Here is a 17,511-nt window from a genome sequence, read left to right as displayed (position 1 = left end):
CAGCAGCCACCAAGGGCCGCGGCTCACCCCTGCCATGCCGCGGCGCAACACCCAGTTCAGCCAAAAACCCTGTTTTTCTTCCTCTACGATTTCTCTTAGAACCAACCCTTCAAACCCAGTTTAAACACCACCCAAACCTATTTCAAACACCCATCTAACCACCAAACATCACCCATAGCTATCCCTCATCATAACCCAAGTAAAACATCCCAAGAACTCCCCTTAATTCCAACTTTCCACACCTAAATTAAGAGCTGAAATCCATGAACGAAAACAGAGCAAAACCAGTAAAACAATTGATAAAACTCACCTCAAACCTGGAATTGAACCCTCTCCAATGGCTGAACCAAGTCTATAGCTTAAACCCCTTGATCTCCTAGCTTAGTTCCACCCATTGAGCTCAAAATCTCCAAAGGAGAAGCAAAGAAAATGAAGAGAAGGGAAGGTGATGAGTCTAGTTTTCATGATGTTTTGGTGATGTTTTTAGTAGTCTTTTATTTTGTTTTTCCTTGTTTTAGCGCGGGTTTACGCTTTGTTTGGTTGTTTTTGTGAATATCAGGAAGAATTGAGCATGTGGAAGGAAATGCCAAAGAAAGGGAAGAAATAATCGAGTTTTTCATCATATTTTGATCAAGAATGGTTCTCAACACAATTTGGAAGTGTTGGTGAAATTTTGGGATGAAAACTTGAAGAATTGAAGAATTCCTTAAGAGCCACGGCTTGATCAAAGTAGGGCCGCGGCTAGGGGGAGAAACAGAAGCATGGTTTTTGAGGACATCTTCGGGCCGCGACATGGCTAGGTAGAGCCGCGGCATGGATGGGCATTCTGCCCAGAAGACAATGATGCGGGCCGCGACATGGTTTCAGAGAGCCGCGGCATTGAAAGGATAGTCTGCCCAGAAATTTTGACACGGGCCGCGGCATAGTGTATGTAGAGCCGCGGCCCGCCTCTCTAAAATCTAAAAATCCTAGGTTTTAAAGGACGAAAAAGAAGAGAGAAGGACGTACGGACGAAGGGAGGAGTTCTGGTGTTGAAGGCTCAAGCTTAGAGTATTTTTACATGTTTTTCTTCTAGATGTTATCTTTAAATTCTGTTGTGATTAGCACTATGACTATGAACTAATTTTCTGTTTAGGATGTTCAATTGAATCACTTGAATTTCTATTATGACCTAATGCAATTTTAATTTCCTCTTCTCCAATCTTCTTCAATTCCTTATAACCTGTTCTTATAGATTGATTATTGATTGGCCATCTTTAGTCATATATATATATATGTTTTTAAGTCAAAATCTGAGAAGTGAGATTTAATTATGCTGTGGTTATATTGGACATAATTCTAATTTAGAACGAAAGTATCTGAATTAATTGTGTAACTGTTATTAAGTTGTGGAATTTAATGCTACCTTTGTGGTTCAATTTACCATAGAAATATAGGAAATTGTCACCTAGGTTGAGTTTATAATTCATAGAATGATTATAGGCTGCTGTCTCAACTTGTTAATTGAATTAGGTTAAAATAAGAAGAATTCATACTTGGCATTAGGGAATAATAGGAAGGATAGTTGATGAGATTGAATATCCTAATTGTTTCTCAGTGATTGAATTACGAGTTTTTACTATTAGTTATTATTCTATTTAATTGTCGATTATTATTTCTGCACTCTATCGATTCTTTTGCTGTATTTTACAAAAATCAAGAAATTTTAATTCATCAAATAGAACAAGAGATTAATTGACTGGTAATTGATAATTCAGTCCTTGAGGACGATACTTGGTTTTACCATTTTATTACAAGTTTGCGACTGTGTGCACTTGCATAGCAAAATTATCGCAACAAGTTTTTGGCGCCGTTGCCGGGGACTGAAAATTATCAATATCAGTCTAATTAATTTTTATTCTAATTTGATTTTAATTTCTCTCGTTTCTAATCTGTTTAGTTGCTTAATTTGTCTATCTCATGTGAATTTTGGTATATGCGTGGCAGAAAAGGAAAAGCCACACTTGTTCCTCTGAATCCCGAGATCGAAAAGACTTGCAATCAAATCAGAAAGAATAAGAGAGAGACCCAGAATTCTGTGAAGATGGCACAGAATGATGGGGATGGCAGGAATGGTCTAAATCCAGGAGTTGTCCAAGGGGTTCAGGCTCAGACCAACGCTGAGAGGAGTCTGAGAGATTATGTGCTACCCACTCTGACGGGAGTACAAAATAGTATACGCCCACCAGCTGTAGAGGCCAACAACTTCGAAATCAAGCCTGCTATTTTACAAATGGTGCAGTCCTCTGTGCAATTCAATGGGTTGCCCTCTGAAGATCCTCACACCCATTTGTCCAACTTCCTAGAATTGTGTGGAACCTTCAAATATAATGGGGTGAGTGATGACGCAATCAAGCTTAGGCTCTTCCCATTTTCTCTAAGGGACAGAGCTAAAAGTTGGCTGAATTCTCTGCAGCCAAACTCCATTGTCACTTGGCAAGATCTAGCTCAGAAGTTTTTGTCCAAATTCTTCCCTCCGTCCAAAGCTGCTAAATTAAGGGGAGAGATAAATAACTTTTGCCAGAATGACGGAGAGTCATTATATGAGGCGTGGGAACGGTTTAAGGAACTCCTTAGAAGATGTCCTCATCATGGCATTGAACAGTGGATGCTAGTACAGAACTTCTACAATGGTTTATGTCCGACAACCAGAACCATTATAGATGCTGCAGCGGGTGGCACTTTTATGAGCAAGAGCGCAACTGGCGCTTATGAGCTGCTGGAGGACATGGCTACAAACAACCATCAGTGGTCTGAGGAAAGATCATCAGGAGTCAGAAAGGTAGCTGGGGTGCATGAGCTAGATGCAATCACTGCCTTAACAGCGCAAGTAGCCTCTTTGACCAAGCAGTTGCAACAGACAGGTGTGTCTGCTAATGCGGTTCAGATGACAGTGAGATGTGAAATGTGTGGTGGTGCTCATTCTGTCGATCAGTGCCCTATCTGTATGAATAACACCCCCATGGATCATGCTCAAGTTCAGGCGGTGGGAAATTTTCAGAGGCCACTCAATAATCCATTCTCCAACAACTACAATCCTGGGTGGCGAAATCATCCCAATTTTTCGTGGAAGAATAATCAAGGCCAACAACCTCAGTTTCAGGGTCAATTTCAGAATAACATGCCTCAGCCACCTATGAATCAAGCTTCGTCATCAATGCAGCCTAGGCCTCAACAATCAATGCCTCAACCTGAGAGACCTAATGAACTGCAAGCTGCCCTGTTGACTCTTACTAACACTCAGACTCAATTTATGACTGAGACAAGATCCTCCATTCGAAACCTTGAGACACAGGTTGGGCAGTTGGCAAATATGCTCAATAACAGACCCCAGGGAAACTTGCCAAGTAATACTGAAGTCAACCCCAAGGAGCAAGTTCAAGCAATCACTTTGCGGAGTGGGAAGCAAACAGAGCAGCCTAGACCTCCACAGGCAGTGGTTCAGAAAAAAGAGATGGGTGCACAGTCTGATTCAGAAAGGGTTACTGAAGACCATCAGAAGTCAGAACAGAGTCCCCCAGTTGTCATTGAGCAGCCAGTTAGAGTTCCATACCCTCAGAGGCTTAGAAAGACTACCCTTGATAAACAGTTTTCTAAGTTTCTTGAGGTGTTTAAAAAGCTGCACATAAACATTCCTTTTGCGGAGGCCTTGGAGCAGATGCCCAGTTATGTTAAGTTCATGAAGGAGATTCTGTCAAAGAAAAGGAGAATGGAGGACTATGAGACTGTAGCACTCACTGAAGAGTGCAGCGCTATTTTACAAAGGAAGTTACCCCAAAAGCTGAGAGATCCGGGGAGTTTCACCATACCTTGCACCATTGGCAAGTTTGAATGCAAGCACGCCTTATGTGATCTGGGGGCAAGTATCAATTTGATGCCCTTATCTGTGTTTAAAAGACTTGGTTTGGGGGAGGCAAAACCAACAACTGTCACTTTACAGCTCGCAGACCGATCGTTAACACATCCACGAGGTATTATTGAGGATGTTCTTGTGAAAGTGGATAAGTTCATATTTCCCGCTGACTTTATTGTTCTGGACATGGAGGAGGACACAGATGTTCCTATTATTCTTGGTAGACCATTTTTAGCCACAGGCCAAGCTCTTATTGATGTTCAAAAAGGAGAGCTTAAGCTGAGAGTTCAAGGAGATGAGGTGGTCTTTAATGTCTTCAAGTCTATGAAGTATCCGGTGGCTAGTGACAGTTGCTTTAGTGTGGATATGATAGAAAAGGCAGTCTCCAAGAGAAGGATGAGCAGTGATGCCTTAGAGGCAGTATTATTGGGTGATGAGGGCGATGATGATGAGGATGCTGAGATCAGAGAATGTGTAAACTGGATCAACTCTTTCTTACCATATTGGAAAAAGTTCCAAGAATTAGCGGATGCGACTGATAAACCGCTAACCTCCATTCAGCAGCCACCACCGTTGGACTTAAAGGTCCTCCCAGATCACTTGCAATATGCTTATTTGGGAGAGAATGAAACTTTACCGGTCATTGTGTCAGCTGACCTGTCAAAGGTAGAATTGGAGAAACTGTTGAGGGTTCTAAGGGAGCATAAATTGGCCATTGGGTGGACATTGGCAGATATTAGAGGAATAAGCCCAGCGACAGTGATGCATAAAATTTTATTGGAGGAGAATAGCAAGCCATCCATAGAGGCCCAGAGAAGACTCAATCCAGCCATGAAGGATGTAGTATTGGATCAGATTCTTAAATGGTTGGATGTTGGGGTGATCTACCCAATTTCTGATAGTGCATGGGTGAGCCCTGTGCAAGTGGTACCTAAGAAGGGTGGAATGACTGTGGTGAAAAATGAGAACAATGAACTCATTCCAACAAGGACTGTAACGGGGTGGCGGATTTGTATAGACTACCGCAAGCTCAATAAGGCAACAAGGAAGGATCATTTTCCTTTGCCTTTTCTTGATCAGATGCTTGACAGATTGGCAGGCCACAGCTACTACTGTTTCTTGGATGGGTATTCTGGGTATCATCAGATCGCTATTGCACCAGAGGATCAAGAGAAAACAACCTTCACATGTCCTTATGGCACATTTGCTTTCAGGAGAATGCCATTTGGACTATGCAATGCCCCTGCAACATTTCAACGGTGCATGATGGCCATATTTTCAGACATGGTAGACCGGTGTATTGAGATTTTCATGGATGACTTCTCTGTTTTTGGCTCATCATTCGACCTCTGTTTGGGTAATTTAAAGAACGTGCTGCGTCGTTGTGAGATGGCTAATCTGGTGTTGAATTGGGAGAAATGCCATTTTATGGTGAAAGAGGGGATTGTCCTTGGCCATAAAATTTCAAGTGAGGGAATTGAGGTAGATAGAGCGAAAACTTCTACCATTGAAAGGCTGCCTCCACCAGTTTCAGTCAAAGGAGTTAGAAGTTTTCTTGGTCACGCTGGGTTCTATCGAAGATTCATCAAAGATTTCTCAAAGGTGTCTAAGCCTCTCTCGAATCTGCTTATGAATGGAGTTGTCTTTGATTTTAATGACGAATGTTTGAGGGCGTTCAATTTCTTGAAAGAAAAGCTTATTTCTGCTCCAATTGTGATAGCTCCGAGATGGGAATTGCCTTTTGAGTTGATGTGTGATGCCAGTGATTACGCAGTGGGGGCAGTTCTGGGACAGCGGATTGATAAGGTATTCAGGTCTATTTACTATGCTAGTCGGACTCTAAATGATGCTCAGCTTAATTATGCCACTACAGAAAAAGAGTTGCTAGCTATTGTGTTTGCTTGCGATAAATTCAGACCATATCTGATTGGTAACAAGGTGATTGTCTACACTGATCACTCTGCTATTAAATACCTGATGTCAAAGAAAGATGCCAAGCCCCGCTTGATTAGATGGATTCTGTTGCTTCAAGAATTTGACATGGAGATTCGTGACAAGAAGGGCAGCGAGAATGTGGTAGCTGATCATCTCTCTAGACTTGAGGTGGAGGAGACTGAAAATAAGAAAGCAGTGCAAATCAATGATCATTTTCCTGATGAGCAGTTGTTTGGGGTAAGTGAGACTTTAGCTGTCCCTTGGTTTGCAGACATAGTGAACTTTTTGGTTGCAAAAATTGTGCCTTCTGAAATGTCAAAGCAGCAATTAAAGAAATTCTTTTCTGAGGTGAAACACTACTATTGGGAGGAACCTATTCTCTATAGGCACTGTGTTGATCAGATTATCAAAAGGTGCGTTCCTGAAGAAGAGATGCAGTCCATTCTTAATCACTGTCATACTCAACAATGCGGAGGGCATTTTGGAGCATCAAGAACGGCAGCTAAGGTATTACAAAGCGGTTTCTATTGGCCTTCATTATTCAAGGATGCCAATGTGTTTGTCAAGGCCTGTGATAGATGTCAGAGAACTGGCAATATCTCGAGGAGAAACGAAATGCCTCTACAAGGGATTCTTGAGGTGGAAATGTTTGACGTATGGGGCATCGATTTTATGGGGCCTTTTCCACCGTCTTACAACAATGAATATATTCTATTGGCAGTGGATTATGTATCCAAATGGGTGGAGGCTGCAGCAACTAGAGCCAATGATGGTAAAACTGTGCTTAATTTTCTGCATAAACATATTTTTACTAGATTTGGCACTCCCCGAGCTCTGATTAGCGATGAAGGGAAACACTTTGTGAATAAGCAATTGGATGCACTGCTGGCTCGTTATGGAGTTTATCACCGAAAAGTTTTGCCTTATCATCCTCAATCAAATGGGCAAGCTGAAGTTTCGAACAGAGAAATCAAGAGCATCCTTGAGAAGACCGTTGACAGTTCGAGGAAGAATTGGTCGAAAAAGTTAGATGATGCGATTTGGGCGTACAGAACTGCATTCAAAACACCAATAGGCATGTCTCCTTATAGGTTGGTGTTTGGTAAAGCGTGTCATCTACCAGTCGAATTGGAGCATAGGGCATTTTGGGCTATGAAAAAGTTAAATTATGATTGGAGTGCCGCTAGTGAAAGAAGACTGTTGCAACTGAATGAACTTGACGAGTTCAGAAATGAGGCTTATGAGAATGCTAAGATTTATAAAGAAAGAACAAAGGCTTGGCATGACAAGAACTTAATCAGAGGGGAGTTCCAACCAGGGCAGCAGGTACTTCTGTTCAATTCAAGACTTCGACTGTTTCCTGGCAAATTGAAGTCAAGATGGTCCGGACCATTCACTGTAGTTCAAGTTTTTCCTTATGGTTCTGTAGAAGTTCGGGGCAACTCAGGTGATTCATTTAAAGTCAATGGTCACAGATTGAAACCCTACTTGGGTGGTAGTTTTGATCAAGTGAAGTCTATCCTCCTTCTGAAGCCTCTCTGAAGAGGGTTCCGCGTCCGGCTAAATGACGTTAACGACAACGCTTGTAGGAGGCACCCTATATTTTACTTGTTATTTTTTTATACTTTTGTATTTGTAAACAATGGATATTTGGTTTATTTTTGGACTTTTAGAATCGTGAAAAACGTGAAAAATGAAAAAAAATTTAAAAAAAATCAAAAAATTAAAAATTCCTTAAGGGCCGCGGTATAGCCCTATGATGCCGCGGCATTGGGGGGTTCCAGAGGCTCACGGATTTGGCATAGATGAGGAGGGCCGCGGCATAGATGAGGAGGGCCGCGGCATTGATCCCAAGTTTTCCCAGAATCACAAGGCGGGCCGCGGCATATGTCTGAGAGGGCCGCGGCATTCCAATGTGGAAATTTGATGCGGGCCGCGGCATAGTCAAGGTAATGCCGCGGCCCTAGTCCAAAAATTGGGATAAAAAGCCCTAAATCAGCCATTATCCCATTCATTCACTCTCACAATCTTACTCACACTCAAAACTTCTTTTCTCTCTAATTTTGTTTGAGACTTCCATCAGTCAAGGAGACCACAAGAAGGATTTTTGTGCCATTCAAGTAAGTGTATCTTCTCTAATCTAATACTTTTGATTAGAGATTAGATTGCATTGTGGTGTTGTGGATTGTTCTTTGTTGTTCTTGTGAGAAGATTAAGGGTTTTGTCAATTTTTGATTGTGGGAATTATTGTTAAAGGCTATTGATTGTGGGAATTAGTGTTTGGGGTGTTGATTGTGGTAATTAGTAAGTTTGGGGGGGAGTGACACCAAAAAGGAAAGTATACTCAAGTTCTTGAGAGCATATTTGGGGGTTTAGTTGGTTTTTTTTGAAAGATATTATGGGTCCTAAGAGAAATCCCCCTAGAGGCACCTCCTCCAAGAAAGCATCCTCATCACGCACTCAACCACCACCAACACCACCTGCCCCAGCTGAGTATGACACGAATCTTTTTGTGAGTAAGGATGCTGCCGATTTGTTTAAAAAGATTTATAAAAGATCGGTGGTAAGGGAAAGGGGGTTTGACTTTGATGAGGCCCCTGCTGTACAGCACCCTGGTTATGAACTTATAAAAGCTGAAATAGTGCGTCGAAGATGGAATTTGTTTTGTGATTCGAACCATGTGGATTCAGCCAACTACTCTATTATATATGAATTTTTCGCCAATTTCTCCTATCAAGATGCAGAGCAGAATAATTTTGTCAGAGGCAAATTGGTGCCTACATCAGCCTATGCATTCAACCAATTACTGGGTCTTCCCTCTTTTTCTGCACAAGAGGATGAATACTGGCAGTTGGCCCATTTCGAGGAGCCAGACTATGATGCGGTGGCTGAGGTCTTAAGTATGGAAGGGGCACGTTTCAGTTATCATAATGGGAGGCCCAAAGAGTTGTTCAGGTGGCAGCTAAACCCAATTGCGAAGGCGTGGTTTTATTTTGTGTGTGCACGTTTACTGCCGACGTCTCACCTGTCTTCTGTTGATCGAGAGCGTTGTTTGTTAGTGTACGCTATCATGACTCAAAAGAAGGTCGATGTGGGCCGCATTATTCGATATAGCATACGCAACATCAGTCGATTCAACACTACCGCTGGTGTCGCCCATGGTACCTTCCTTTCGACTTTATGTAGCACTTATGAGGTACCAACCTTTTCCAGCGATCTAGTCCGGAGGCCAATGGGGGCCATCAATCAGACCTTGTTTACGGCCTTCCCTCCAGCCTGTCTTACGCAGCCTGACTCTACTCAGCCAAATAAGCGCAGCCGGGCTGATGAAACAGGGGGCCCTGATCGCGCTGAGGAGGAGGAAGTAGAAGAAGCGGGTCCCAGCAACCCACATGAAAATTTGGCAATTGGAGGACCGATTGACGAGCACACGCAGAGTACGCATGCTCGATTGGATTACATTATTCAACAAAATCAATATTTAATCCAATCGCAACAGGCGCAAAATCAGCACTATAATGACTTTATGGTGCAACAAAATGAATATGGGCGGTCTCACATTGAGGAGTTGAATACTTTGGTCACGAGGTGGACTATGAGTTCAGCCGATGAGAATTATTTCACTCCACCGCCACAGTACACTCCATATCAGTGGCCACCTCCACCACCTCCACCGCCATACTGATGTGGCGTCAGGTAAGTTCTCTTCCCTTGTTCTTTTTCTTTATCACATTGGGGACAATGTGCGTCTTAAGTTTGGGGGGGAGCTTATTTTGTTTTATTTTTGTTTTCTGCGTTGTTTAGTTTAGTTTAGTTTTCTGTAGTGTAAAAGTTAAACCATCATTCTTGTCTGTACTTGCTTTGTCTTTGCTCGTGAAAAGGAAATTGAATTCAACTGTGTGCTCGGTTCAATTGTTTTAGAGTTGAATTTAAAAAGTTCTGTGGGAAATTTTTAATATGTTTTGAAAAGATAACATTTTGGATTGTATTATATGTGTTTGATTAGGGTTGGTGGAATGACAATTTGAATCTAATAGAACTTGCATTATTTGGCTTTTGAGGCGAAATTCTTGATGACATGTGTTTAGAAAAGTGATTTAGGCAATTTTTTTTTTTGGATCGATTGTGCCTTTCAAGCCGACCTTGAGTTAATTATCCTTAGTTACCCTTTTGAGCCTTGAATTTGGTTTTTGTTCTTGATCATACTATTTGAGCCTAAATTTCTTAACTTCTTTATTTTTGTTTTCCTGTCCTTTTGTTATCATAAGCATATAATCTGTGGGAAAGAAGAAGGAAAAATAGTAAGAGGTTGTTATGATTGGAATACAGTATGATTGTACAAAAAGAAGAGAGAGAGAAGTCTTTGAGAAAAAAGAAAAAAAAAAAAAAGAATAATATCACTTTGTCACACTCCTTGATCATATATATATATAGAAAATAATAAGTTTGGGGGAGTGTGATTTGAAAAAAAAAAAAAAAGTGATAAGTCTAGAAAAAGAAAAGAAGAAAATAATGAAAAGTGTTGTCATCTCTCTCTAATTGTATAAAAGGGTGATTTTTGGTGTGGTAAAGAAAAATTTGGTTGGTTTTAAGGTTTTATGCTTATGGTAACGATTGAGCTTAAATGAGAATTTCATCTACCCTTACCTAAGCCTAACACTATAACCTGTGAAAGTCCTGTTGATTTCAAAACATGTGTTGTTGACATTAGTGGAGAAGGTCGAGTAATGCAAGCATATTGTAGATTTGGTTTGTGGAATTATCTGGAATGAGTTGAGCATATATGATAGAATGCAAGTGTTGTAGTCATTTTCATGATATATTATTGATTTTCCTAATTGAACTGTATAAGTTGGACTTTGAGGCAATTGAGCTGAAATTCTGGTTATAAATATTGCAATTGAGATTTCATGAGTGTTGGCAAAGCAGTGTAGATGGTAATGATGGTTTAGCTTGTTCGTTTTTGTGTTTGTTTCTTTTTGTTAGTGTAACTTGGTCTTTACTCGAGGGCGAGTAAAGGTTAAGTTTGGGGGAATTTGATGAGTCTAGTTTTCATGATGTTTTGGTGATGTTTTTAGTAGTCTTTTATTTTGTTTTTCCTTGTTTTAGCGCGGGTTTACGCTTTGTTTGGTTGTTTTTGTGAATATCAGGAAGAATTGAGCATGTGGAAGGAAATGCCAAAGAAAGGGAAGAAATAATCGAGTTTTTCATCATATTTTGATCAAGAATGGTTCTCAACACAATTTGGAAGTGTTGGTGAAATTTTGGGATGAAAACTTGAAGAATTGAAGAATTCCTTAAGAGCCACGGCTTGATCAAAGTAGGGCCGCGGCTAGGGGGAGAAACAGAAGCATGGTTTTTGAGGACATCTTCGGGCCGCGGCATGGCTAGGTAGAGTCGCGGCATGGATGGGCATTCTGCCCAGAAGACAATGATGCGGGCCGCGGCATGGTTTCAGAGAGCCGCGGCATTGAAAGGATAGTCTGCCCAGAAATTTTGACACGGGCCGCGGCATAGTGTATGTAGAGCCGCGGCCCGCCTCTCTAAAATCTAAAAATCCTAGGTTTTAAAGGACGAAAAAGAAGAGAGAAGGACGTACGGACGAAGGGAGGAGTTCTGGTGTTGAAGGCTCAAGCTTAGAGTATTTTTACATGTTTTTCTTCTAGATGTTATCTTTAAATTCTGTTGTGATTAGCACTATGACTATGAACTAATTTTCTGTTTAGGATGTTCAATTGAATCACTTGAATTTCTATTATGACCTAATGCAATTTTAATTTCCTCTTCTCCAATCTTCTTCAATTCCTTATAACCTGTTCTTATAGATTGATTATTGATTGGCCATCTTTAGTCATATATATATATGTTTTTAAGTCAAAATCTGAGAAGTGAGATTTAATTATGCTGTGGTTATATTGGACATAATTCTAATTTAGAACGAAAGTATCTGAATTAATTGTGTAACTGTTATTAAGTTGTGGAATTTAATGCTACCTTTGTGGTTCAATTTACCATAGAAATATAGGAAATTGTCACCTAGGTTGAGTTTATAATTCATAGAATGATTATAGGCTGCTGTCTCAACTTGTTAATTGAATTAGGTTAAAATAAGAAGAATTCATACTTGGCATTAGGGAATAATAGGAAGGATAGTTGATGAGATTGAATATCCTAATTGTTTCTCAGTGATTGAATTACGAGTTTTTACTATTAGTTATTATTCTATTTAATTGTCGATTATTATTTCTGCACTCTATCGATTCTTTTGCTGTATTTTACAAAAATCAAGAAATTTTAATTCATCAAATAGAACAAGAGATTAATTGACTGGTAATTGATAATTCAGTCCTTGAGGACGATACTTGGTTTTACCATTTTATTACAAGTTTGCGACTGTGTGCACTTGCATAGCAAAATTATCGCAACAGAAGGTACGGGAAGGATGAAGCAAACTCTGTTTTGAGTTCTGTTTTACAGCCTTCCATACATCATATATATCCATATACCAAAAGACCATAATACCCCTAGGTCTTTAAAAGTCTCTAGAACCACTCAAGGGCAATTTTGACATTTTCCACCTACACCGTTAATCATATTTAACGCTTCCCAATTCCCGCTAATCTCAATATTCTCAAACACCAATATTTCACATCCCGTTACCCTTTAATACCCGGTAACACTCTAAACATTAAAAGCACCCCGAGACTCACCCCGAGCCCCGAGCTTAAGCCCGTTATGACCAAACCGATATTTAACATTCCTTGATCGTCTCATGCCAAATGGCTCGAACAAACCCACATCATAATGTGGTCTCAAATTATATCACCAACATGTGAGCAAATAATCAATTTACCCTCAACGGGTCAAATTACCATCACACCCCTGTATAAAGAAATATGGACACATATGCATGCATTTCACATCATATCATAATATAATCAACATATACATGCATTTAATCAATTAATAACATAATCAAGCAAGTACGGCCCTCCCGGCCTACTGTTCACGCCGTTAAATACATCAGAGAATTCGGGGCATTACATTAAATGTGGACATCGATTTCATATTAAATGCTTAGCAGGTCTTGCTTACTTGTGAACGGCACTGACTTACTATTCAGAATCGGCAATGGTGTTAGATCCGTCTGTGAAGCTGTGACTTACTAGTCAAGTTCATCAACGGTACTGAGCACTGGTCGTGTGTTACTGACCTAAGAGTCAGGAGTGGCATAAGCGTCATGAATGTAGAACCGATAAAAGATTAGATCTAATCGACTTCTGCATTGGATGACTCATTATGAGCATTAATGCCGGACCGACCCTGAGTTCGATGAAAACTAAAAGCACTTGCCTAGTTCTATGACTAGTTACTCAGAGCCGGGGCCAGAAGGCCTAGGTGACCGTATCGTCACATGGCTATAGGGTACGAAACCCATATTAGTGACTCTATGGTCACTCGGTTGGTTTACAGTGGTGACTTGCTTATCAGTCACTTATCCAGTTTAAGCTAGTGACGTGATCACTTATTTGTAAAGGGAACGAAACCCACCTTAGTGACATTTACAATTGTCACTCATCTATTTAGGACTAAAAGTCCTGGATGATTACTATGATCATCGTTTGATATTATATTATTATAGTATTGAGTTTTCTTGCTGGGCTTTGGCTCATGGGTGCTATGTGGTGCAGGTAAAGGGAAAGAAAAGCTCACCCAACCTTGAGTGGAGAGCTTAGATGGTGATGTGTACCTATGCGGCCGCTTGACCACCACGGCCAAGGAGTTCTAAGAGGAACTAGGGGTTTACCCTATTTTTGCCGCTTAGGTTGGCGGGTTGTAAATTTTACACTGTAATGACCGTTTTGTATTGTAAATAACTTGTAAACGCTTTTATGGTCCCATGAATAGTTTATGTTTTAAATAAAATATATCATTTCCTTTTGATTGGTTTTACACCTTAACATATTAATAACACCTAGATGCACATTTATAACTAAAGAACTCGATTAGCGAGTTAAGCACGGTTCAAAGATCATAGTAACGGTCTTGGAGTAACCAGGGCATTTCTTAAACATCCAATTAAACATTGGTAACAACCATGGAGGTTGGCGGAATTTGATATTCAAAAGGTATCTCAAACTCTATAAATAGGAGCCTATTGTTCACTTGTAAAACAACACTATTTCTATCCACTAGAGCAATTGGCTAGAAATACACCAAAATGTTTGATTATTCCAGAGAACTATTTCCAATATCGAGAGAATCCCTTAGTGCTTGAGATATGGGGAAATAAACTTTTGGACAAAGGTTGTAAATCTTGTTCAAGTTGTTGATCCATAATGCTCTTCACTTTGGTTGTGTGAGTGAGAGAGTTTTTCTTATTGTTCTTGTTATTTCTTATTTCTTCTATTGCTTTTATCTTCTCTTCTTCTATTTATATTTACTTGTATTTTTTGTAATAGAGTTGCAACACTTATTTATCTATTATCTTTTCTATTGTAAACCTTTTGCATAGAGTTGTATCTTTGGTTTTACCATTTCCATTGAGTATAATATATATATATATATAAGGGCACTCTTAATGGTTACTACCCATGGGTGGTTACTTAAATATTAACCATTGGATTAAAATCAATTGTCCGTATTTATAATTGTTAATTAATATTTCTAAAAAGAAAATTTGACTTTTTCAAACTTTTGGAAGAGCTACCTGATGACATGGCAGTCACATATTAATTCATTAAAAAATAAAAAAAGAATCTTATTTAATATTCATTCTTCATTCCTTCTTCATACTTGATTCATTCCTTTTATCCATTCCATGAGAAAAAAAATTCATTTTGGAATTAATGGGTATAATTAATGTGACCATTATCTTTCCAACTAATGTTTATTGCCTAACTAATCTAAAAAATTCGAAATTATTAATTTTATGTATATATTATTTATTTATTTTCATCATCATTGTTGACGATAAGAACTCGTCAACGAAATATGGATGGAAAACTCAGAAACTTGAATCAATATCTAATGAACACAAATGAACTTATAAAAACTTGAAGGAAAATTGCAAGTACAAAATAAAAAGAAAACTCATATATTTCCCTTGGATTAATCTGATCTTACAAGAATTTTCCAACCCCTTTCAATGATGAAGTGAGGTTCCCTTTGTAGTGGGCTCTAATGGCCCCTAATACATTGTGGTCCCAGGGGATCAGATTGTTCACAAGTACGTTGTCAGTGTGGTGGCACAGGTAGTAGTGGTGCAGAAGGTCATCGTGTCAACTCTGGTACATGGTCAAGGTCTGTAGGAACGCCTTCACTACTTATTTAGTATGAGTGGCATAAACGTAGTGGCACAGGTGGTTGTGGTGTCGGCTCTGATATATGGTCAGAGAAATGCAGGCCATGTCACCAATCCTCGTACTTCCACTACTTGCTAGAGATGGATGTCAGGGTTACGCCTCTGTGCTCCTCATGGTCATACAACCTGTTCCCGTACGCGTACCTTGTACCTGAAGGTCGCTCTCGTATATCCAAGATACACCCTTGCTCCAAGCCCCTTTTTACTTTGTTAAATATAAGAGGATTTGTAGGCTTGAGTGAGATAAGCATGCGGGAGTTGCACCCCGCTGGTGACACCTTCCTTAGAAAATAGAGGAGGGCCTCTTAACCGAGGAATATACTTATATCATAGAGGCGTTGCCTCATGAGAAGGTGTGTGGGCCTGGGCACCTAGGCGAGGCCGAGGCGTGGCTCGCGAGACGGTGCACGGTCTTGGGTACCTGGGCACGACAGAGCTGTGGCCTCGCGAGATGGCGCCTTGCGAGATGGCGCCTCGCGAGATGGAATGGTGTGTGGGCCTGGGCACCTAGGTGAAGCCGAGGCGTGGCCTCGTGAGATGTGGCCTCACGTGATGGGGCTTCATGAGATGGGATGGTGCATGGGCCTGGGCACCTAGGCGCGGCCGAGGCGTGACCTGCGAGACGGTGTGCGATCTTGGGCACCTGGGCACGGCAGAGGCGTGGCCTCGCGAGATGTGGCCTCACGAGATGGGATGATGTGTGGGCTTGGGCACCTAGGTGCGGTCGAGGCATGGCCTCGCAAGATGGTGCGCGTCCTTGGGCACCTGGGCGAGGCCTGCGAAGTGTGGCCTCGTGAGATGGTGCGCGGTTGGTGGTGCGAGGCGCCTGGCTGCGTGGCACCTAGGCACGGGTCCATAGGACCTTCAGTGAGGTAAGCAAGGTGAAGTGAGCTTGGGCCTCGCGTGGGGTAAGACAGGTCAATCTCGCTAAGGCCTTACGTGAGGCCTGGGTCTTTCAGGATCATATCTAATCTGTGGTGTTCACATTTGCCCCCCAGTCTACGAGAGAGTCTTCAGGCTTTCTTGTAGACTTCAAGGTACGATGCATTCGGGTTGTCCGCGAGATTTTGAGGGTGTATGTGAGCCTATCATTGTGCTTCGCGGATCCTAAGGCAAGCGCCAAGGCCCCTCCTTGACCATTGATCAGGCCTTGGGTTCGATGGCTAAGGTGAGCCTACGGTTCTTATAAATAGGCCTTCATATCTAGCTTATTATTTACACTTTATCTCTTTAGCTTAGTGGTCTTGGAATCCTTACTCCTTTCAAGAGGTAAGGGGTTCGATTCCTCACAACCTCACTTTTATTGTCCTTTCCTTTTATTATTTGGGTTCATTTCTTCTATACCAATATCCATACAGGTATTTGGGGACTAAAACTCCTCTCTTCTCCATTTTTGCAGGTGCAAATCTTCGCCCCTTCGCATTTGTTCGATCACGGTGGTGCTTTGGACCCTTGTCCTCCTTTTGACCATGCTGGTACTTTTGACCTTCGGTTTCCTCTCAACTATGACATCGCCTGATTTTTCTTACATAAGGTATACTTTCTTTCTTTCTTATTTCATTGGGTCCAAATTAGCACTACTCGGGATGGGTTGCTTGGGCCGGAGCTCGTGAGTTGATCCATTTACATGCCCTTGTTTGTACTCTGTAGTTGGTCATTTAGAGCGCTCGTGTCTAGAGGTTTTGAGCCCATTCCTTTGAGTTTTGTAGCAATCCCCTCATTCACACGTGCACCCTTATTACCCACAAGATGAAGTTCCATGGCATGTGAGGGATCGTCTGGTGCTCCTCCAGGGGTCGAGTTTGTAGACTTATCTTCAGACTCGGAGTCCCCCAAAAATGACCCCCACCAAGACTATGACACTTTGAGGCAGGCCCGTATACGTCACCTTGAGCATATGGCTGAACTTAGGCGTAAAATATGGGTAGTGGAGAGTGAAATAGACTCAGTTTTGAGTGGCGATAGAGTTTCTTTCCCCTTTGACCTTAGCGACTACATAGCAAACCTTAGGGTAACCCTTTTAGATCTACAGATGGAGTTGGAGTTCATGGAAGGAAATCTCCCGCCTGAACCTCCTACCCCGTTCTCCCCTTATGGTTGTCATGGGGTCACCTCGGGTTCCCTCAACCCTTGTTTTCTTTTCACCCTTGCTTAGTGCTTCCACACTCGGCGCTTCGGTGGAAGACTGTAACGCCCTACTTCCTTAGAGCCGTTACTAAGTGAGTTTAAAATCGTGCTTTCAACTCGCTAAGCGAGGTTTTAAGTCAAACTGTGTAATTAAGCCATAAACAAAGGAAAGGCTTGAGAAATAGTAATTTCC

At 41.2% G+C, this 17,511-nt stretch overlaps 1 non-coding gene across 1 annotated transcript; it reads right to left on the bottom strand.

Moving 5' to 3' along the window:
* Positions 1-2,530: 2,530 nt before the first annotated feature.
* LOC133787411 (small nucleolar RNA R71) lies at positions 2,531-2,637 on the bottom strand. Its single transcript, XR_009872435.1, has one exon. It is a non-coding gene; the product is annotated as a small nucleolar RNA R71 (small nucleolar RNA).
* Between the last annotated feature and the right edge of the window lie 14,874 nt (positions 2,638-17,511).

This window comes from Humulus lupulus, chromosome 6, assembly GCF_963169125.1.
Source record: "Humulus lupulus chromosome 6, drHumLupu1.1, whole genome shotgun sequence".
In the NCBI taxonomy this organism is placed as follows: domain Eukaryota; kingdom Viridiplantae; phylum Streptophyta; class Magnoliopsida; order Rosales; family Cannabaceae; genus Humulus; species Humulus lupulus.
This window is presented reverse-complemented; position numbering and strand designations above follow the sequence as displayed.